General features: G+C 43.0%; 1 protein-coding gene across 1 annotated transcript in view; it reads left to right on the top strand.

The window, feature by feature from the left end:
- Positions 1-392: 392 nt before the first annotated feature.
- The window catches only part of LOC129862436 (semaphorin-4B-like), a 121403-nt gene continuing 97870 nt past the window's right edge, over positions 393-23925 (top strand). The window contains exon 1 of the mRNA XM_055934121.1: positions 393-607. The gene's annotated coding sequence lies outside the window, so the exon portion shown is untranslated. The remainder of the gene's footprint in view (positions 608-23925) is intronic.

The following is a 23925-nucleotide window of genomic DNA, read 5'->3' as shown; positions in this document are numbered from 1 at the left end:
TAAGGAATAATATAATGACCTTTGCATGTACACACAGATGCACACATTCAAACACACACAAATGACACCTGTTAGAATAACACTTAGATAGAATAACACTTAGATACATAATACTAGTAACATTAACAATAACAGTAACCTTCAGTAACAATCAACAATACTGGGCGTTAATTACAGTATTACAGCATCTGCCATTAATGACCTCCTACTATTAACAGTGCATTCATGGTGGTGTGTGCAGGGGGAAGAGCCCACCAGTGACAGAGTGCTGCTGTTACAGGGAGCTGCTCCTCTCCCCAGCCCTCTCCCCTCCTTTCCTCTCCTACCCTTCCACAGGAGCAGCCTATGATGTAATGTGCCTGCCACTGATAGAGCAACCCCCTCTCCTGCTTTTGATTTCACCCTCCCCTTCCTATTCGCTGACTGCTGCTGCTGAGGCTGCTGGTAGTGGTGGTAGTGGCTCAGTCTGCGAGCCGAGCGCTGGTTTGGTTCAGCTGCAGCCCTGGGCATCTCTGGGGATCCCTGCAAAGCTTCTGTTACTCTGTCACCGCCTGACTGGGAGCTACTGGTACAGACCACCGCAAGACCTTGTCCTCTATTGCTCAAGGTAACTCGTCTGGCTCACCACAAAGGAATAGATTGTAAAGAGCGAGGAAGGGAGAGAGAGAAAGAAGGAGAGAGGAAGGACAGAAACCTGGCTTGGTGTCCAGTCAACTGCTGAATGAATCGGTCTGTGCGGTGAAACCTTTTTGTCGCTGTAGTGCTCGCTGCCATGGCAATAGATTGAATTCTGCTCCCTGTGGCTTCTGCTGTCGCACCCCCACTCCTTCTCTCTCTGCCTCCCTCTCTGTGCATGTAGGAAGGTGTTGGTTATCATGGTTAAGATGGGATGGATTCCTGTGCTGGCTCAGAGCTAATTCAGCATGTCTAGTGGAGAGCTACATTGGAAAGATGATTCCTGTTTCCCAGGCAGATTTTATGGAGGATAACTGTAAGCTTTCTTCTCCATTATTTAGGAGTAAGCATTTTTTCCTAAAAGAAAAGGGATATAAGGTTACTGTTATTTTTTTTTGCTGTACTTAGAAATGTTAATTTTTCTATAACAATGTATTTTAGGTTGTTAGTTTTGAGTGTAATAGTTATGTTTTCTGTCTATTTTCAATATATCATTTTTTTGTTTCTGAAAATGTGGGCGTGTGCATGGACAATGTGTGATACAGTAGGAGTAATCTGCATGAATGCAGATTCTTTTCATTTAGGTCAATGATTGTTTTAAAAGTGGAGGTAGATTGATGACGTACGGGTTTTATGCATCGTGCTTACGTCACCACTTTGTCAAAAATATCCTCAGCGTTTGGATTTCTGGTGCAGCGTTTTTATTTCTGGTTGAAATTGCATTTAGCTTGTGAATTCTTACTGGTTACCTGGGCTAAACTCTGGTACTTGGTCTGATGCAATGTTAATATTTCATGTCTCGTCTGCTTCACATGTGGATGTGTTCATAACTAATTAATCCAAAGGATTTTCCTCTTCTACTGTCAGAGGAGAATACCTCCACCCATCTGTACCCACTAACCTCTCTATGTAATGAAGGCATTTAATATGATCACTTATTCTCTTACTATGTTGCTTGACATTCAGGCCACTATATTGGTACTATTTTAACAATTTGGAAAGTGTTTCCTCAGAATTTCCGATCATCCATTTCTATAAACCCTAAAACCAAACACAAAAAGGTGTAAATATTGGGGGATCCTTTGTGCAGAGAGGATCTCCTGTAGAAAACAATCCCCTGCTTTGGATGGCCAGGTAACGTCATGTGGGTTGTTGGGGGCTCATCCTATGATTTCTTCATGGGAGAGGTCATGTTTACAGTGAAGGTAATTGGCTCCTTGAGCCGTACCATACATAGCATCCAGCCTGCATACAGCAATACGCTTCAGGGAGCAGGCTGTACTCTGCATGTGTGATATACTGTAGAGAGCTGAAATTAAATTCAAGCTTTCCTTTTGTCATTTTGACCTTCATTTTTATTGCCTGATGGACAAGGTGACGTTAACAGAGAGTGGGCCAATGAAGAGCTCATTAATGTGTTATTTTAGCCAAAGGATCGTCCCCTGGGAGTGGTCTCACCCGGACAGAGCCCGGAATCTCTTTACTCAAAAATCACCACCCCTTTGCAGAGAAGGTGACACTATTGATCTGTGGGTTTAAAAAATGCTGATCTTACACCAGTATGAGATCTTCCAAGGAGGTGATTCTGTAAATGAAGGGCTTTGCTCATTGCACTTGTTAGCTGAATTTAGCAACATAACAGCAGGTGTTTTTTGTGTGAAACCATAAATAGTCTTGTTATGGAAATGCTTTCCAATTAAGAGAGTAGCAAGGGAAGACCTGTCTGTCTCTGAGATGTGGTGGATTACTCTACACGACAGTTTACACATACTCATACCTTCGTCACGGAGAAAGCCTGGTGTGGTCACAGGGGTTGCTCAGACAGTTGACACCCGATGGTGTAGTATCTTACTACTATAGCCTACAACTCAAGGTTGAGGGTTGGATATTATAGAGAGCAGCCCTTTTATGTTGAGGTTATGTCCTTATTGTCAAAATGTTAAAAGCATATTAATGTATATGGTATTGTATGTGGTCAATAGTATAACATTTAAAAAGGTAATATGTCTGACCTTTAAACAGTAGTTGAATTGGCTTCTCAGGCCCATTATTTCAAGGCAGAATCGAATGACTATTTTACAAGCTGAACTCCAGCAGCAGAATCAATATGCTGTACTTCATTCTTTACAGAGCCTTTTTTTAGGACTATTTCACATTCTTTTGGCTTCAGACTACACATCAGTCTGTTGTGCTGAATATAAGCTGTTTGTCATTTATTTTCCTTAGTCAGAGTTAATTAGTGCTTTATTTCAGCCCCCCAGAGGCCTGCCTTGTATTAGAGACTTCCGTTTTCTATGAAGCAGCTGGGTTCCTGGATTCACAAGACCTTCTTATAAGTGCTGACCTCCCCTGCTCCCCAGAAGCTCCTCGCTGGCCACCACCTACCTCAGAGTAGAGCACCTCAGCAGCCCCACATAACCCACCACCAGGGTAAGGTTTGCACTGGTTTTAACTATTTAAAATGAGAAAACCTTTCTGCCTAGTTATAGTCAGCACTCCTTAAAAAAAAAAATGTTTTTTCAAAATAGCATTTCAAACCATTTTTTTTTGTCCTTGGTCAAGTCAGATGATACACCCCTGGCCATAATAATAACTACAGTGGTACAGTATCAGATCACTGGCCAGGAGAGAGCAGAGCGATTTGCTTAATTCATTTCTCTCTATTGGAGTGAGGAGGACATGCGATTTTGTTGCATACCATTAGAGGGATTATAGTTGCGGAGATATGAAAGGGAGCCACTGCTGTCTTTGATATGGACATGGAGGGCCACCTGAGGAGCACAGGAGTTTTTCTCTCCCCAATAGCCCATCTGAATATTGAACAGGTGCTTGTTCTAGTGAAGCAGAACATAGATTCTCAATACTGACGAAGAGAGATGCGTAAAGTGTTTCACTACTAACTCGATTAACTGTTTGTTATTCGTAACTATTCAATATTTCACAGCAACGATTATGTCACAAATGTAGATGCTCTATATACGATGAAACAGAGAGCGGGGAAGAGAGAGATGGAGATGTTTGAGAGAGATGGATGATGCACACAGCGACCAGATGACAGACAGGGCTGGAGACAGAGAGGGATGTTGTTAGACTGATGAGTAATGGGAGTGACATAATGTATCTTGAGACAGAGTAACATGCATGGAATCAGCATTCAAATGAAAGGACATGTCATGTAGTGAGTCACACAGATTATCATAAAGCTTCTCTCACAGCACATCCTGGGATGGAGCAGTGGGATTGCCAACCTGCTAGAGGGCATGCATCGCGGTCCACACTACACCCGTCCTTAGGAGATACAGTGGCATTATTGGTGGTGGAATAAGGCTTCTGGTCAGGGAATTACTGTTTTATAATGCTAGATTATAGTAATGCTGTTGGGTAGATGGAGGATTTGTCTTCAATGGCTTATGACAGGCTATGCCATGCCACCATACTGATGTTATTAGGTTGATACTGTACAGCTCATCAGAGTGAATTTCCAAAATAGCTCAAGGTTACATTTCATCATCCCGAGCAGAAACAGGCCATACATTACCCTTAACCTAGCCCTGTGATGACATCATCAGCCATCTGAGAAGTACATGGCTGTTTATGCCACTCGAACGTGACTGGCTACTGGCTACAGCTCTCAGGTTAAGATGACTCATTCATCCCCAATACTGATAATGTGCCACTCCTGTCTGTACTTTTCCAGAGAACAAAAATATCTGTGTTCACAGTAATAACGCTGACCTGTGAGAAGAATGGCTTAGGTTCAGTTCTAATTTGCAAATACACTTGTGTTAAAATCATGTTCTCTTTTTAACATGCGCTAATTCAGTCTAAAGTATTCACCACTTTGTTTCTTGGTATAGTGCGAATAGAGGCAAATCATCACTCTTTTCAATGTGCCGGTGACAAGTTCAGATGTGTTCTAAAGGACAGTTTTGTTATAAAGTTTTAACCTGAGAGCAGAGAGAGTGTGAGTAGAGACCTTGGGTTCATAGTATCTGTATCATGACAGATATATCATTCAATAACGTTATGAATATCTGTATGGTTTTCTTGTCTGAAATGATACTGAGGGGAGGTCAAGTGGTGCCATGTTATTGAGGCTGCCATGTTATTGAAGCCGGTGCCCATGTACAGAGTCAATGTACATGGGCACCGGTTAGTCGAGGTGGTATGTACATGTAGGTAGAGTTATTAAAGTGCCCGTGCATAGATATTAACAGAGAGTAGCAGCGGTGTAAAAATGTGGGCGGGGGAGCAATGCAACTAGTCTGGGTAGTTATTTGATTAGATGTTCAGGAGCCTTATGGGGGTAGAAGCTGTTCAGAAGCCTCATGGACCTAGACTTGGCGCTCGGGTACCGCTTTCCTTGCGGTAGCAGAGAGAACAGTCTATGACTAGGGTGGCTGGAGTCTTTGACAATTTTTAGGGCCTTCCTCTGACACCGTCTGGTATAGAGGTCCTAGATGGCAGGAAGCTTGGCCCCAGTGTTGTACTGAGCCGTACGCACTACCCTCTGTAGTGCCTTGCGGTCGGAGGCCAAGCAGTTGCCATACCAGGCAGTGATGCAACCAGTCAGGATGCTCTCAATGGTGCAGCTGTAGAACCTTTTGAGGATCTGAGGACTCATGCCAAATCTTTTCAGTCTCCTGAGGGGGAATAGGTTTTGTCGTGCCCTCTTCACGACTGTCTTGGTGTGCTTTGACCATGTTAGTTTGTTGGTGATGTGGACACCAAGGAACTTGAAGCTCTCAACTTGCTCCACTACAGCCCCGTCGATGAGAATGGGGGCGTGCTCGGTCCTCATTTTCCTGTAGTCCACAATCACCTCCTTTGTCTTGATCATGTTGAGGGAGAGGTTGTTTTCCTGGCACCACACGGCCAGGTCTCTGACCTCCTGCCTATAGGCTGTCTCGTTGTTGTCGGTGATCAGACCTACTGTTGTGTCATCTGCAAACATAATGATGGTGTTGGAGTCGTGCCTGGCCATGCAGTCAAGAGTGAACAGGGAGTACAGGACGGGACTGAGCACGCACCCTGAGGGGCTCCAGTGTTGAGGATCAGCGTGGCAGATGTGTTGTTACCTACCCTTACCACCTGGGGGCGGCCCGTCAGGAAGTCCAGGATCCAGTCAGGAAGTCCAGGATCCAGTTGCAGAGGGAGGTGTTTAGTCCCAAGGTCCTTAGCTTAGTGATGAGCTTTGAGGGCACTATGGTGTTGAACACTGAGCTGTAGTCAATGAATAGCATTCTCACATAGGTGTTCCTTTTGTCCAGGTGGGAAAGGGCAGTGTGGAGTTCTGGATCCACATTAATTTTAAAGGAGCATTTCGTAAAATTCTTTGCTGCTAATTGTTGAAAATGGTATAAACATTACATATGCAGTGCACACCAGACCAATACTTTCTAAATTCCACACCATGATGATGGTGTGTGTCTGCTGAAGGCAGGGTAGCCAGGGTAGCGGCAGGGTAGCCTAGTGGTTAGAGCGTTGGACTAGTAACCGGAAGGTTGCAAGTTCAAATCCCCGAGCTGACAAGGTACAAATCTGTCGTTCTGCCCCTGAACAGGCAGTTAACCCACTGTTCCTAGGCCGTCATTGAAAATAAGAATTTGTTCTTAACTGACTTGCCTAGTTAAATAAAGGTAAAAAAAAAAAAAAAAAAAAAAAGGTGATGGAGGGACAGAGAGGTTTCTACACAGCTGTCTGTAACAGGTTCACGCCACATCAATCACAAAGTTTCTCCAGATAAAAATATCAGTGTTTTGTAACATTGGAGGAGCAAATAGTGTAGATGTTTATATTGTGTGGTTGGAGGTGAAACCCAAACCTTATTCTGAGGATAATGTGGTCTTTAATATCATCAAATAATCCCTGAGCACAGAGGTAACATTGAGCAGCTAGCCTATATCTCTTGTCTTACTGGTCCTGTCAGCCGCACTAGTGAAATAGAGACCTGTTATATGGTGTTTTCTCATTAGGCTAATATGTGTATAACAGACTTTTATCATTGTGCTGTAATTTGTACACTATTTGTACTTAATTTGTACAAAGTGACCTGTCAGCATTTCCACTTGGTGTGAGATGCACAGAAAATACAAATATGTCTTATGCCTTCTATTTCACAGGTACCGTTATGTGAAATTAGTCTTTTGATTAGCCTATCTGCATTCCCTCCATACAGTAGCATATGTAGACTGGAACGGCTCCAGATGGAGTCCAGCGAGATCTGATCAAATCTATTAATGGGATCCCAGAGCCTTCACCTCTGTCTCCATTTGTTTAACTAGTTTGATCTATGTTTAGACGTCTGCCCGCCTCGGTGAGGGGTTTCTTCTGAGACGTCTGGTATAGGCAAGGACAGGTGGTCTAACTCAACTATAGAGGTACACTGTCTGTCTGGCTTCAGAATGTGCTGCAGTGTAGACGGTCTTCTTATAGTACAGGACTGACATACTGAACGTGTAACAACCAGCCGGTGTCCAGTGTCTGTAAATAAGACGGCTGTAGGCTAGCCTTGCCATAGTAGTCCTAGTAGTTGTCATCTGACCATCATGGAATCTCAGCCCCATACCTTCTCACCGAGATGCCCAGAACTGGCATTCCCATTCCTGACACCTCTAAACGTAGCATTCCATCTGCCTCCTTAGCACTGCAGCCCAAAGTACATTAGCACCCACTAGTTTAGAAAAAGGAGTCCCCTTCTCAACAGCCTGCTATCTTACACCTCACTGTGTTCACATGGATGGCTTTTTATAGTTTCAAAAGTTATTTTACACATCAGAGACTATGCAAAAAAAGAAAGAAAAGTACACAAAGTGTGAAATTGGACTGCTTCCATTCCGTTTGCATTAAATGCACCTGTTTTGCACTAGGCGCTCATGGTTGTTTTGGTTGGTAAAGGAAGAAAGCATGTGATGGCTGAGTGATATGATTTGTCAATTTTCAATTCCATTTCAGCATTCTCTGAGGCACTCACGCAGGAATAACAGCATTCACTAATGCTATTCAACTGAGAGCTAACTCCAGGCTGTGTCTATTTAACATGGCCAGTATGTGGTTGCACTAGAAGACAGTGGCCCCTTTTCAGCGGATGAAATGGTCTCTTAGTTGTAAATTAAATTCCCACCGAGACTTGTTAGCGTCACCAGTTCTGTGGAACTCAGTGTCATGGCCTGAAAGCTTGTCCTTGGCAGTGGGTTGTGTATTATTTTAATAGCACTTCGTGACACCATCCTGTCAGGGCTAGCCTCATACTCTGCTTCCTATGATTAATATATAGAATACACTCAAGTGGTTCCTCTTAACCAGTCCACTTCTTCCAATTAATACTCTGATACTCTAAACAAATAGATATTTTTTATTTAACTAGGGAAGTCAGTTAAGAACAAATACTTATTTGCAATGACGTTCTACACCGGCAAAACCCAGACGAAGCTGGGCCAATCATGCACCGCCCTATTGGACTCCCAATCACGCCCGGTTGTGATGCAGCCTGGAATTGAACCAGGGTGTCTGTAGTGACACATTAAGTACTGCGATGCAGTACCTTAGACCGCTGTGCCACTCGGGAGCAGTTACATAGATACGTATATGAGGAAAGTCAAATATAAAGGGACTTTTTGATTGCATTAAATAGGCTTAGGTTTTTCTTCTTCAACCCACTTCTTAATTGTTCCATTGTTTAGAGTGGTAATTCTAGTTAAGCCTGGTTCATACATCAGATAGAACCAGAAATCAAACTAAGAGAAGACCATTCTGTGGGTGTATCCTGTCCTCTCTTTCTTCTCCCACTTCTGTAGAAGTAGTATATCAGAGCCACTGCTCCCTCCCTCTCTGGCAGCAGTGTGGGAGGGGAGGGGCTATAGTGGAGAGTGGCCAGAGGAGAGGCAGGCTGTACTATGACAGCGTGTCAGACTGTTAGAGAGAGAGAGAGAAAGCAGACAGACACAGAGCAGGCAGCAGGAGCCCTTTAACTACTGCTACTCTAACTGCCTACATGGATAATCTACTGGCTGTTCTATTACCCGTTCCCTGAAGGGCATTTCTCTCCGAGTAACCCTAAAAGGAACCTTTTCTTAATCTGAAGATCATTTTGGTACAGAGCTGTGCAGGAAAGAGAGTAAGTACAACCCACTACTACAGAGGCAGCCCTGTATTCATTAAGAGTGCAGAGCGTTGCCTCAGTTAATCATTGATGTGTCTCCTGGGGTTTTGGTTACCTTGTGAAATGGACACTGCTGTCATTCTCCTGCCTCTCTCTGCATTATGGGCTATTTTATCTCTCTCTCTCTCTCTAAGTACACAGGGCTAAAGTGGGTGTGTGCTGCTGACATGAGACAGCCTCTCCCCAGTATTTAAAAAAAAATAATAAGGTGATAGCAGGGCAGAGCTGCTTCTTCCTCTTCTTTGTATTCGTATTCATATTCGTAGTGGGTAGCTATAGGCTTGAGTGTGTTTTTCCTAGGTCCTCCTGCCTAAAGAGTTGTTGGTGTTGAACTCTTTTTTTTATTAGTATACTGTAATGTGTGTGTGTGTGTATGTATGTATATATATATATTTATTTTTTATTTTTTTAAGTACAGCTATTTACCTGGGTGTGTTCACATTTAAAGGCCTATTAGACTGTGCGTGAGCGTCCATAGTAAGGGAGTGTTTTTTCTGAGCTGACGGCTCAGTCTCTCCAGCACAGAGAGCGTGTGACGGGGAATGGGGCCTCTCTCTACAGATAGGAGTGAGCGAATGTGGCAGGCAGTGCACTCACATCCTCTCCCAGCACGGGAACTTCCTGTGAACTCTGTGGCATGTGGTAAAGTTGGCTTTGTAAATGAAGGGAAAGAACAAACATAAAAAATGACATCAGATCTCATTTGAGAGTGTGTTGGCGTGATTATGCCTCCCTTAGTGGTCGAGAGCTGTGCAGCAGGACTGTTGTGGTGGTTGGGGTTGTGATGTGATGCCAGTCAGGGGTTTTTGCTGTGGGTCTTGCAGGGCATCTTCAGGCCAGAGGCTGCAGGTGTTATTGTGTGAAACTCAAACCTCCCACCCTCACTCTGCTGGCAGCACAGTCGTGACATAATGCCTGCCAATGTGTTAGGTGTGTTCATTATGACAGAAATTGAAACTGAATCTATTCTATGAAGATGATTAACAAGCCAGCCTTTGTTACACTATGTGCCTTTCTTTGGAGAGGGAGGATTTATCTTACTAGTGCACACTGGTCAGTGCCTACTTTTTTGTTACGATAGGGTGTCAACATCAACCTATTCAGCACTACATAGCCTAGATACAGTATCACTGGAGTGCAATATGAACCACTATGGAATGTATCTCTCAAAGGCCAGTTCATTTTAGCCTGAGGGTGTAGTCCAGTTATGTGACTCGACAGCTGGACATGTGATAGCCATCGCGAACATGGACATGCAATAGGAGACAAAACAAAAACAGCAAATGTAGAACTACAGTAGAGATATTCAATCTTTTTACAAGAAACAGTCAAAGGGAGTTCCTATCAGAATGAGAGGACAGATCAATTCATATATTCTTCAAACAGAGTCAATTCTGTTTCCTAGTTCATTTGGAAATGTGTCGATTTCCATGTCTGATGCACATTTGTGAGGAGAAGAAAAGCCTGCCTGTGCTGATGACCTTGTCTCTGTGTTTTCTTTTGGTCTGATCCATAAAGACAACAGCTGGCAACAGCATTCTGGGTACAGAAGCCTTGACAATGAGCTGCCTGTATGACTCTGTCACAAAGAGTTTGGCTTGTTGGTAAAGGACGGTGCCTGTTATATCAATAACTCAAATCCACACTCTAGCTACTCACTTCTAGCATCCCATTGGAAAATGGACATCTCATTGACGCACATATTCAATATACTGTTAATGGATGGAGTCTATACCCTTAGATATGAACTGTAGGTTTATATAGTGGTATTCTCAATGCACAACTCACCCTGGCCCCGCTCTAGCACAACTCACCCTGGCCCCGCTCTAGCACAACTCACCCTGGCCCCGCTCTAGCACAACTCTCCCTGGCCCCGCTCTAGCACAACTCTCCCTGGCTCCCCTCTAGCACAACTCTCCCTGGCTCCCCTCTAGCACAACTCTCCCTGGCTCCCCTCTAGCACAACCCTCCCTGGCCCCGCTCTAGCACAACCCTCCCGGGCCCCGCTCCCTGGCACATGCTTCCAATCACACTCATCAGAATCCCAGGGGTCTTTTCTCAGCATTAATCAGATTCCTCTTCATCTGTTGGTTTAGGCACAGTGACTCAGTACCTGTCAGTGTTTGTGTGTGCATGTCTACGCACTTGCTTGTACGTGTGTGTGTGAAATGGATTATGCAATTCGTTCTGGTAGTAAAAATGAGGAATGTAAATAAACTTCAACCCTCACTCAACCCATCAGCTTAGTTTACTGAGGAACCATATTAAGTAATGTGAGTGATCTGAAACACTGTCTCTCTGAGGACCCATCCACCATTATTACATTTGACAGTTGAGCCGTCGTTCTTATTCAAAGCGACTTACAGGACCAATTAGGGTTAAGTGCCTTGCTCAAGGGCACATCAACAAATGTTTCACCTAGGCGGCTTGGGGATTCGAACCAACGGCCTTTTGGTTACTGGCCTAGCACTCTTAACTGCTAGGCTACCTGCCTACCTATTATGGTGACTGACTGCTACTTGATGTTTGTCAACCCCAGCTGGGACTGAGGTGCTATAATAAGGGTATTAATGTGAGAGAGCTGTTCAGTTCTGCTGTGGTGTTGGTGGATGTATTGCATGAGTGAGAGAGGGGTTAATAACATGAAGAGGGGGATGGGATGTGGAGTGGCCAGCCACTTGTAACCTGAAGGTTAAACATGGGCCTTCAGAGAGTGCTATTGCTGTGTACTTACTGATGGGAACTCTGCAAACAGGCATTCAGGGAGCTCAGCTAGCCGTCTCGAGTGTTGTCCCAGTCCAGAGTAGTCCAGTCACCATGGCAAGATGTGGGAAATGGCTGTGGACAAGGATCCTAGGCAGAACCCTGTGTTTGCTTGGCTGTCTCAGAGAGCCTCAGATCTGTCTCTTAACCCCTTTGAGAAGTGCACAGAAACACGCCACGTGTACTATGAAGTGCCTCAGGCTTCCACCTTATTTTAACTGTAACGTTACACAGGCCCGTGGAATAGTTTTGAGAAGACATTTGAAATATGTTTACACGTGGGTCAGCGTTTCTCATGTGTCCGTGTGAGAATGGCAAAATTGTCTTCAGGGCGCACAGTCCGTCAACCTCGGGTTCACATCGGTTCTTCTTGCATGTCCATGTTTCAAGCATTATACTGTTGTATTTTAAACAGTGGTGAGCTGGGGAATGTGAGTTTCTGTACCTCTCTAACTAATGCTCGACCTGGAGGGGAGCTAAATGTGTGACCTGCGTACTCCAAACTTGTCTATATGAAGTGTTTGTCACTTGTGTTGGTATGCCCCTCTCTGACGCCAGTGTGAGAGCTCCTGTATGTGATGATTGGAATCATCTTTGGCCAATAGGAGACTTCCCCTTCCCCGCTGCAGTGATTGGATCATGACCTCCCAGCATTCCAGGTTGTGCTCTTTATGCAACTAATGGCGCTGCTGACCCTCCCAGACATTCCAGCTGCAGACCACTGATCAAATGAGGCTTTTAATTGCTTTTCTACTATAAACAAGTTTTTTGTGATAATATGTTCTTTATCAATTATCCAATTATGTGAAGGCCAGCTGAACGTTTAGCCTATGCCTAGCTGAGAAGTCACATGCTCATTACTGTGTTGTTGGATGATTCTGTCCTCCTCTAACCTACCAAGTGTCTGATGGAGAATGTCGGTCACATGTTATCCAGTCAGGAATCCCTGCTGATAGTTAGGAGTGGGAGGCGTGCACAGAGGAGAACAGGGAGGAGAGATGCTGGTATTTAGTCATTGCGTGCGCAGCTGGAATCCACAAACGAAGGAGTGAGTGAGGGTAGAATGCTGGCTTTATCCCCCTAGTTCACTTCTCCATGGCTTTGTGCAGTCATGAAAGAAGACCTGCGCTGCTCTCTGCCTCACTTCACGTCTCGCTGTATGAGTATGACGCACACCAGAGCTGCAAATTTTACAACCCCTCGCCAAAAGTCAAAGGCTCTGCCAGCTATGCCTTTCTTATGCTAATGCTGACGAGACCTTGCTGTAGTTAGCCTTGTGTTAGGCTAGCACATGACAGCTCATGTCATGACCCACTTAGCAAAACTTTGCACAGAGCAGCACCTCATAAAATATAGGCCTACCGAACTGTTTTACCAACTCCTTTTACAGCGTGATCGTTAACAACATGATAGCATACTGTACTGTTCTTTTTATCTACACTGCACAGTCTGTACTTAGCACTACAGATATGGAATATGAGGAGTGAGGTGAACTGCATGACTGATAGTAGACAGTGGCAGTCTAAAAGCCTCTTGTGGAAACACTGTAATCCAGGTAGGCAAGCATTGCAGGTGTTTGAGGTGAGAGACACAGTAGGCACAGTTCAGTCTGAATAATTAATGGTATTGGATCGAATATGTGATATATGAAGAGCCAGGGCAAGACATCCGTTTGGCCTTTTGAAAGATGCTAATGTCTTATCCCGGTGCTTTCTCATGGTGTGAGTGACCGCAGGGTTCAGATAACTGTCCTTTTCTCTGTCCACCCTGGCACCTGTCCACTCAACTGTCTGCCTGACTACACAGGTCTGGGCAGCCTGGGAGGGAGACAGTTACAGATTTGCTGCTGATGCTGCCTGGGGTCCAGCAAGGCTTTCAGACATCTGGGGGAATGGAGCTGCTTAACATGCAGGTAGCAGCTCACAGGAAGGAACTAACGCTTTTGATGCATTGATGCTCATTTTCCCCACTGCCGCTAGCATGGTCGGTGGGACAGAGGAACAGAGAGAGGGCTGCTGGTTAATTGGTTCAGGTCATATAGATATTTTCATGCTGTCCTTCTACACAGCTCTGCTTTAGTCTATAAAAGACTGCTCCTCATGCTCCTGAATTAATAAAGTAGGAAAAGGGACCTTCTTGTGTTTATTTGGAGGCTGCTGTACTATTTAATGCGATGGGGTTGCCCAAAAGAAAGAGCTACGCTGTGTGCTTGCTTTTGTACTGAACAACAAAGCAGCAGAGCCTTGTTTTTGAAGTTACAGTTCAACCTTGAGTTGCAGGGTATTTTGGGAGATTACCTTATATGGCTCCTGAAAGATACTTTATGCTCATTGTCTGAATTATGTCTTCTTCAAATGACTGTCTTCCTGCTGTTCCCTCTAATCAGTTGACTCTGGATCCAGGCAAAAAAGAAAACCTTTGGTTTGTTCAGTCCCAGCTCTAAGGTCAAGCAAGCTCTTTACAACCTGATAGTCGTCTAGTCTACCCAGCTGCATTTAGTCTACCTCATAAATTAACCTACAAAATGTCTCAGATAATAAAATAGGTTATCATTGTTCCGGTTCTGCATCTTTCTTTTGTGTATATTGGAAATTCATGGCTACACACCTTCCTTCATAATTCTAGACTCACTAAAGCAACATCTATCTTGCTCTGCTCATGTCTGGAAAGGAGATTGCATCAGAGGGCTTGACGTGTGGTATGACATGCCCTAACCCCTATGTTGTGAAAGTAGGTGAAGATGGCTGAGGAAATTCTATGTGGGCTTGGCTCTAATATGGTATTGAAGAGGCTCAGCTTTCCTGTAACAGATCATTTCACTGCCATCTCTCCATGACATCAGCTCCCACCTCCATGCCTGCAGCCGCAGGGCCCTGCACAGAGCTGAGCTGTGTGGACGTGTCAGGACTGTGATTGGATCTCACACGCATCATCCACTGCACTCTACGGCTGGGCCCTTCACTGCAAACAAAGGCCACAGGAACTTCAAGGGTCCTTTTGAAGTTCACTTCACTCCGTACTACATTAACCAACAATCCTCTGCAGAGCCAGTGAAAGCTAACTCCCACTAGCAAAAATCTGATATAAAGGTTATCAACTTATGCATTTTATGCATGTATCTTTGCTCGGTGTCAATGAAAAGGAGAAATTAAATGTATATCCTTTTTCTTAGTCATTAAGTTTAATTTGCACTCAACTACTTCAGAGTGCTAGTTATCCGCACCATGCTACATAAGAGATCTGCCTTTATGTACATTCAATCAGTTGCACTGAACAGTGTTATCTGATAGGCTGTCAGTCCCCTTATTATGCTTGTCCGGTTAAATAGAGAGGGCAGTCCGTCAGCCTTACTTTAACTCATCTAACCCAGCACAACTTTTTACTAAGAAATATGAAGAAAAAAGATTCAAGGGAAAACTTAATAGAACAAGCCCTCCAATGTGAAGAGGTACATTTTGGAGATGAGCGTCAATTAGACCTAAAAATATACATTTTAGTATTAAAATTAAAAAGTTATGGTTGCTAAAATCCTAATAGTTCATCTAATTTCAGTTTGTGACAAAACAAAAGCAGAGAGAATCATTGTACCATCGAAACCACTGTGAAATATCTCAATAAACAAACATTTTCATCTGTTTGAAGCTGGTCTAAAAGACACAAAAACATAACTTTAAAAACAGGAAGCATAGAAATAGCGCACATAGAACAGATCTACCACTTTTTAGATTTTCTTTCAATAAGAATGACAAATCTATAACTCACATTTCTATGTGCATTTGGTCAGATTGCCCGAAAAGATACATATTGCAGCTTTAAACAAAAGTTACAGTAGGAGCTGTGTTACACTTTAGTGTTCCATGACTATCAGGTTGACACTGAGTGACAAGACCGCGTCTCCTCCAGATTGCCAACCAGGCTGCCCCCTTTTGAGGTCCCCATTTAGCTTTTGCAGAGGCAGCAGCTATTCTTCTTGGGGTCCACAAAAAACACACAACTTCACAAGTAACAAAACACTAAGACACTTAAACACTAAGACAAGGACAGTCACACACATTCTAAATACAACGATATACAAACAATACAACAACAAAAAATAATAGAAACAATACAACAACAAACATGATGTGTGTTAGAGTGTCTAGGTTTATTGGGTGCCACTGAGTGGAATGTACCCTACGTATCTGTGTTCTAAAGGATTAATGACATGACTGGGATGACTGGGATTCTAATGCCTTGGTGACTCTTTAAGAATAAGTAGCATACTATCGATCACTCCAACTTGAGGTCACTGAAAGTGACACTCTACAAAAAAAAGGTCTGTCTGGTAGATAAAGACAACCAGGGGACTTTGGCTGGTTCTTAGTATCATCCCCCACTAATTTCAAGGCTAAGAGAGAAGAAGAGAGAACTTGAGCAACCACAGGCATCAGCAAGTCAGCATCTGCTGCCCCAGGATCAGTAGCACTTGATTTACATATCTCTGTAAAACAGATTTTGTGAACCTGAATGGCAAAAGAATATCAGACAGGCAATCTTTTCACTGTAACATGGTTTACAATTCCATCTCAAAATGTTAGGCGAGCATTTTCTCCCGTCTGCAGCCCAGAGGACAGCTCTTATCACACAGAGCACAGCCTGACTACAAAGGTAGAGCAGAACAGTCTACATGTTAAGGCAACCTCTGCATTCAGATTGAACTGGGAGACCTATATTTATTATTACCTCTGTAATGATCATTATGACATTTCTGCAGTATGCAGATGTGCTACACGAATGCTCAGATGAAGATTTACTACAGTACAAGCCAGTGTTGGGGAGTATTGAACTACATGCAGTTCAACTAGTAATATAACTACATTTGCAGTAGCTTGGTGGTAGTTGAACTAAATTCAAATATTGGTACCGTTTTAAGTATTTAATTACTGTTTTGCGGTGTATCTAACTATTGGAACTACACACTACTTTTTTACAAAAAGATTAGAAAAATATGGGTGGAGTCAGCAAGTATGTCCTTTTATTTTTGGCATCAAACCTGCCTAATTCTCATTTGAAACATAGTTAGTCTTTAATAGGCTAAATTACACATTCTGTCAACACCTGACCCCAGAGACATCTTTTATTGCAATTTTTTTGTCTATGACATTTCAGATTTAGATATGATAATTTTTCATGGGGAAGCTTGGATGTAGTAGTGTACTACCTTTTCAAAGTAAACAATATTTTTCTTACGGGTAGCTTTAGAGTAGCTTAACTTATTCTAGTGTGAAGTAATTGTTAGTTTGGTAAACTATGAGCAGCTTCCACAACCCTGCATTGAAATATCCATTTATAATCTTCCCATAGCAAATAAGAGCATCTTACATGCAAACTGGTGCATGGAAGAGGGTGACCACAGACAAGCCTGAAGGATGAAAGTTATGATCACAGTCAAATAGTGAACAGATATGAAGTACATCAAAGAGGGAACATGTTAATGTCACCCCCCAGTTGGCTGTTATCGCCATCAGTTTTGTATATATGTATTTATTGCTTGCAGCTTTTTTCTCCTGTTTTTTGGTACTCTACTGAGGCCACTTGTATGACTGCTTCATATGCATAATCTCCTCTTGCTCCTCTCAGACATGATAAATAATCAATGTTATCCTCCAGGTCAGTGGCTCCCAGACAGGGGTACTAGGACCCCTGGGGGTACTTGTCCTATCCACAGGGGGTACTCAAAAAGACTCATGAGACCATATGCCTACTGGTAGAATGCACATGAGGGGGTACTTCAGGGGTACTCCGGGCAGACCAAAATTCATTTGTTGGTACAGGAACCCAAAAAGGTTGGGAACCACTGTTCTAGGTCATATTATGCATAATTCATATAGTTGTATGCCATTTCTCTGTTCTTCATACAGTAAGCTGTGTGGAATGTGTGCAGGGTTTGCTATGAGCTGACCACAAGTACTCTGTCATAGAGAGACTCCTGCTCCTGTGTAGACATTCATCGAGACACGGGCATTAGTAGGAGATGTGTTGGGCTCACTGATTGATATTGAGTGAAGGTGATGTGCAGTGCTGCTGACCAGAGCTCAGCATAGAGAAGACATTGGGAAGAGGGAGAGTGATGGGCAAGGGGAGGGTCAGGGTTTTCGGACCTGCTCTCTGAGAAACCCTGGTGTGCAGGCATCTGTCAGTAACAGGCCATGGGTGGAGGGGGAGGGGATGGACGAGGAGAAGGAGATGTGGGTGTCTATAGGGGCTGTGTGTCAGTGATGGCAGTGTGTAGGAGCAGAGAGCAGAGCAGCTCTACACAGTGATGGATGGATGGATGGGCTGAGCACACTACCCTGCACTGGCCAGCGCTCAGAGCATCTGTCTAAGCCTCTAAGCTATTGGAATGTGTGCAACCTTTCTCTATGGCCATCCAGAGGGGACACCCACACACCATTGTTTACAGCAGTTCAAGAATTCAGACCATCTTAATCGATTTTTTAAGCAGACTCCAATCTGAATACATTTTCCAGCTGGTTGAACCAAGATGGTGATTTCAAGTAGAGATTCAAATAGAGCACTGGGGCGTGTACCCTTATTCACTCACATTCTGAAATAGCCTAATCTGCTTGTTTCTAGTCTCACATGTTTTTCTATATGTTATCTTTGCAAAGCCTTTGCCTCATAGTTCTCCTAGTCTCAAGGGAGTTTTGCTAAAGAATCGTTTAAATGCTTTTATGTTATCTATGCAGGTTCCATCTGGTGATCAATAACTATTGATTGGTTGAGTGATCATTCAATGACAAATTAAACAACTGAACGAAATGTTAATGAAAGGACTTAGGCTATGTATTCGTACAACCTGATGTGTATTCGTCAAACGTGATGTGTTAGTCATTTAAAAGGCATACATCCACAGTGTACTTTTGAACTAACAATAATAGGCCATATCCATAAAAAAAAACATATCTACCACATGCAGTCAGAACTAAAGCAAAACAGAAACTAACTAGAGATACAAAGTCCTGCAGATTGTAACAAGCTTAGCATATCAGGGTCCATATTGCCCCAGTAGTAAATGCACAAAGAAGGATACAGGGAGATAATTCCAAACAATAGGAAACATTTAGAGCGGGAGCAGCAAACTTTTGGACTGCTCTGACCTACTTTCAGCAACCAGGAATTTTACAGCTCCTCACCTGTGTCTCACAGACGCTTTGACCCCTCATAAACCAAGCATGGCTTGATATCTTAAACAGCTCGCTGACAGTGGGCTCGAGATTATTTCTGAAGTAGCACATTACAGAGTGGATTGTATAGTTAAATTAATTCCTTTCTGTACTGTTTTCCTAATGGAAATCCATAGAGTATCCAACATTTGTATTTTCTGGTATCTTTCTTTCATATGCTCGAATGTGACATTCAAGCTCAAATGGTCAAGGAGGTTTGAGAGCCTGTCATGGCCTGTCAGGCTGGTGTGACTGTGATCATATGAGGGTCTCCTTTAGGCTGTAATGAAGACAGCAGCCCCCCTGTGAGTCATCCTGCAGGCCCTTTGTCTGTACGTGTCATGGAAAAGACTGCACATCATCCCACTGTCAGGGCTGCATGTGCATCTCATTACTGGGTGTCCACATAATTAGCTAGCCAGGCTCTGTCCCCATTCAGCACACACAAAACCCTGCTCCAAGGGCAAATCAATAGTAGAGTGAGAGGGGAGAGAAGGGAGGACTGGCCTGGGTTTAGCATATACCCACCCCAGCATACTTTACTGTATCTCCTGATTGTCCCAGCAGTACTTGTGCAACACATTTGGGATGATAATTGCTCTGACTGCATGTAGAACAGCTCTGTGAGTGCTGTGAGCCAGGAGGCTCAACAGATCCTCTCTAATGGCTGTTGATAAGGATGTCCAGTGGGTATTCACCCCCCTTTGATTTTTTCACATTTTGTTGCATTACAAAGTGGGATTGAAAGAGAGAATTTTGATTTGGTGTCATTGGTTTACACAATATACTCCATATTGTCAAAGTGCAAAGAAAATTATATGTATTTTTTACAGAATAATACCAATAAAATAACAAAAATATAGTTGCATAAGTATTCAGCCTTTTTGTTTAAGCAAGCCTAAAATAGTTCAGGAGTAAAATTTGGCTTAACAAATCTCATAATAAGTTACATGGACTCACTCAGTGTGAAATAATAGTGGTTGACATTATTTTTTAATGACTAACCCTTCCGCTGTCCCCCATACAACACAACATCTGTAAGGTTCCCCAGTCAAGTATTTCCTTTCAAGCACAGATACAACTACAAAACCAGGGAGCTTTTCGAAAGCATCATGGAGAAGGGTAGGGATTGTAGATTGGTAACAATAACAAATCAGACATTGAATATCTCATTAAGCATTGTCAAGTTAATAATTCTGCTGTGGATTATGTATTAATTCACCTAGACTCATCAAAGATGCAGTCGTCGTTCTGAACTGAGCTGCAGGACAGGAAGGAAATTGCTCAGGGATGTCACCATGAGGCCAGCTACAGAGTTCAATGGCTGTGATGGGGGAGAACTGAGGATCAATCAACGTCGTTGTAGTGACTCCACAATAATGACCTAAATGACAGAGTGAAACGAAGAATAGAAATATACAGAATCAAAATACAACAAAACATTCATCCTGTATGTAACAAGGCACTAAAGCAGGGGTTCTTAAACTTTTTCAGCCTGGGACCCAAATGAGAAATTCTGTGTTTTCCAAGTTTAGGAAAATATGCAACTATACATAAATATTGGTACATTTCCTTGCCCTTATGCCTAAAACAAATGCATTATTGTCATGCTCTGACCTTAGATACCTCTGTTTTCTTTATATTTTGGTTAGGTCAGGGTGTGACGAGGGTGGGTATGCTAGTTTTTGTATTGTCTAGGGTTTTTATGTCTAGGGGTTTTGTAGGTCTAGGTAATTTGTATGTCTATGGTGGCCTGAAATGGTTCCCAATCAGAGGCAGCTGTTTATCGTTGTCTCTGATTGGGGATCATATTTAGGTAGCCATTTTCCCTTTTGTGTTTGTGGGTTCTTGTTCTATGTTTAGTTGCCTGGCTGCACTATTCATATTAGCTTCACGGTTCGTTTTGTTGTTTTGTTAGTTTGTTCAGTGTTCATTATTTTAATAAATATAGAATGTACGCTTACCACGCTGCGCCTTGGTCCAATTCATACGACGAATGTGACAATTATAGACAAAAACAAATAACAATGAAATTAAATATCCATGTAAATATATATTAATGTTTATTTTCCCCCATTAAAAACACTCTTACATATCTGTTTAGGTTGGAACTGTTGCTGTTAAAATATAATAAATCATTTTCATTCTGAACTGGAATAAACTGATTGATCACATCACACAGATGTAGACCAGAAAACACAGAGACACACAGTCCTAATGAGAGCAGGTCTATTCTGGGCTCTGTTGACAGTACAACACTGAGGTCATGCTCAGCCTTAACTGTTTCTGTACTTGTTTTTTAAGTATGTCAGAGTTAAGATCTTTGACTCGCATAGATATGTAGTGCCAAACTGGACCAGAACATCTACTCCTTTCTCAGTCAGGCAGGAGACCGCTTCCTGCTGTAGATGAACAACCCAGAACTGTGTGAGTGTGTTAGCCTCGAAAAGCATCTTGCTTCAATCAGTTTATTCCATTTAAGAATAAAAAATATTATTGTATTTTAACAGCAACAGTTCTAACCTAGACCTCTTTCAACAATAATTTCTACAGTAAGATGTACAGTAGGCCTGATCATTTTTCATCTTCATTTGTACAGTTGTGGCCAAAAGTTTTGAGAATGACACAAATATAAATTTTCACAAAGTCTGCTGCCTCAGTTTGTATGATGGCAATTTGCATATACTCCAGAATGTTATGAAGAGTGATCAGATGAATTGCAATTAATTGCAAAGTCCCTCTTTGCCATGCAAATGAACTGAATCCCCCAAAAACATTTCACTGCATTTCAGCCCTGTCACAAAAGGACCAGCTGACATCATGTCAGTGATTCTCTCGTTAACACAGGCGTGAGTGTTGACAAGGACAAGGCTGGAGATCACTCTGTCATGCTGATTGAGTTTGAATAACAGACTGGAAGCTTCAAAAGGAGGGTGGTGCTTGGAATCATTGTTCTTCCTCTGTCAACCATGGTTACCTGCAAGGAAACTTGTGGTGTCATCATTGCTTTGCACAAAAAGGGCTTCACAGGCAAGGATATTGCTGCCAGTAAGATTGCACCTAAATCAACCATTTATCAGATCATCAAGAACTTCAAGGAGAGCGGTTCAATTGTTGTGAAGAAGGCTTCAGGGCGCCCAAGAAAGTCCAGCAAGCACCAGCACCGTCTCCTAAAGTTGATTCAGCTGCGGGATCGGGGCACCAACAGTACAGAGCTTGCTCAGGAATGGCAGCAGGCAGGTTTGAGTGCATCTGCACGCACAGTGAGGCGAAGACTTTTGGAGGATGGCCTGGTATCAAGAAGGGCAGCAAAGAAGCCACTTCTCTCTGGGAAAAACATCAGGGACAGACTGATATTCTGCAAAAGGTACAGGGATTAGACTGCTGAGGACTGGGGTAAATTCGTTTTCTCTGATGAATCCCCTTTCCGATTGTTTGGGGCATCCGGAAAAAAGCTTGTCTGGAGAAGACAAGGTGAGCGCTACCATCAGTCCTGTGTCATGCCAACAGTAAAGCATCCTGAGACCATTCATGTGTGGGGTTGCTTCTCAGCCAAGGGAGTGGGCTCACTCACAATTTTGCCTAAGAACACAGCCATGAATAAAGAATGGTACCAACACATCCTCTGAGAGCAACAGGTACAGGAACAGTTTGGTGACGAACAATGCATTTTCCAGCATGATGGAGCACCTTGCCATAAGGCAAAAGTGATAACTAAGTGGCTCGGGGAACAAAACATCGATATTTTGTGTCCATGGCCAGGAGACTCCCCAGACCTTAATCTCATTGAGAACTTGTGGTCAATCCTCAAGAGGCGTGTGGACAAACAAAATCACACAAATTCTGACAAACTCCAAGCATTGATTATGCAAGAATGGGCTGCCATCAGTCAGGATGTGGCCCAGAAGTTAATTGACAGCATGCCAGGGCGGATTTCAGAGGTCTTGAAAAAGAAGGGTCAACACTGCAAATATTGACTCTTTGCATCAACTTCATGTAATTGTCAATTAAAGCCTTTGACACTTATGAAATGCTTATAATTATACTTCAGTATTCCATAGTAACATCTGACAAAAATATCTAAAGACACTGAAGCAGCAAACTTTGTGGAAATTAATATTTGTTTCATTCTAAAAACTTTAGACCACGTCTGTACTGTTACTAAGGTTGCACTATCAGTTGCTAGCTTGCTTTGGCGAATGATAGCTATTCGCTGTGTACAAGGCCAGTGGATTGTTTGAAAGAGAAACTCACATCTACTACTATGAGAGATAGTTAGTACTCCCTTATTTATGCTTTTCATCACCTGTTATACAATGACAACAATACCCTGCTAGCTGACGTACTTTTTCACTGTCGAAGCACTGTTTCCTGAAGCATTCTGCCCTGTTCTGAAAGAACTTCCTGGGTTTACCATCATGCTGTGGATGTTTGGTCAGGACCTGTCATTTCATTACTAAGCACTTCCCCGCACAAAACACATTATGGGCGCTCTTTGTTATAAGTTTCTATGAAAGAGAAACTCATCGCTGTATATGCGTTTCATGACAATTGAGCTCAGTCAGAACTTGTGACTAGCATGAATCCATTTGATGACAGCTGTGAGTGATGGCGAGTGGGAATGACAAGTCAGTGGCTGACAGCGCATCATCTGCTGCTGAACGACAGTGCTGCATCGCGTGTGTCGGGGAGTAATCTTCAAGAAAACTGCAGAAAAAATATCAGGTAAACCACGAAGCACATGGGCATCTCCCTCTCACACTCACGCACCTGCCAAACTGAGTAGAGACCGCTGCTAAGCAGAGAGCACACTTGACCAAATCAATTCCAGTAATGAATGAAGTAATTATATATTTACTCTGACACATCACGACCCACCATTATCAGGTCCGCGTCGGTCGCGACCCATACTTTAAGAAAGGCTGCACTAAAATAATAGTGACAGAAAACATGGCAAAGGAATACACTTTTTGGCCTAAATGCAAAGCCTTATGTTTGGGGCAAATCCAACACAACACATCACTGAGTAAATTCCTCCTTACTTTCAAGCACGGGGGTGGTTGCATCATGGTTTGGGTATACTTCACATTGGCAAAGAGTTTTTGGAGTTTTTCAGGATAA

This window comes from Salvelinus fontinalis, chromosome 9 (genome assembly GCF_029448725.1).
Source record: "Salvelinus fontinalis isolate EN_2023a chromosome 9, ASM2944872v1, whole genome shotgun sequence".
Classification (NCBI taxonomy): domain Eukaryota; kingdom Metazoa; phylum Chordata; class Actinopteri; order Salmoniformes; family Salmonidae; genus Salvelinus; species Salvelinus fontinalis.
This window is presented reverse-complemented; position numbering and strand designations above follow the sequence as displayed.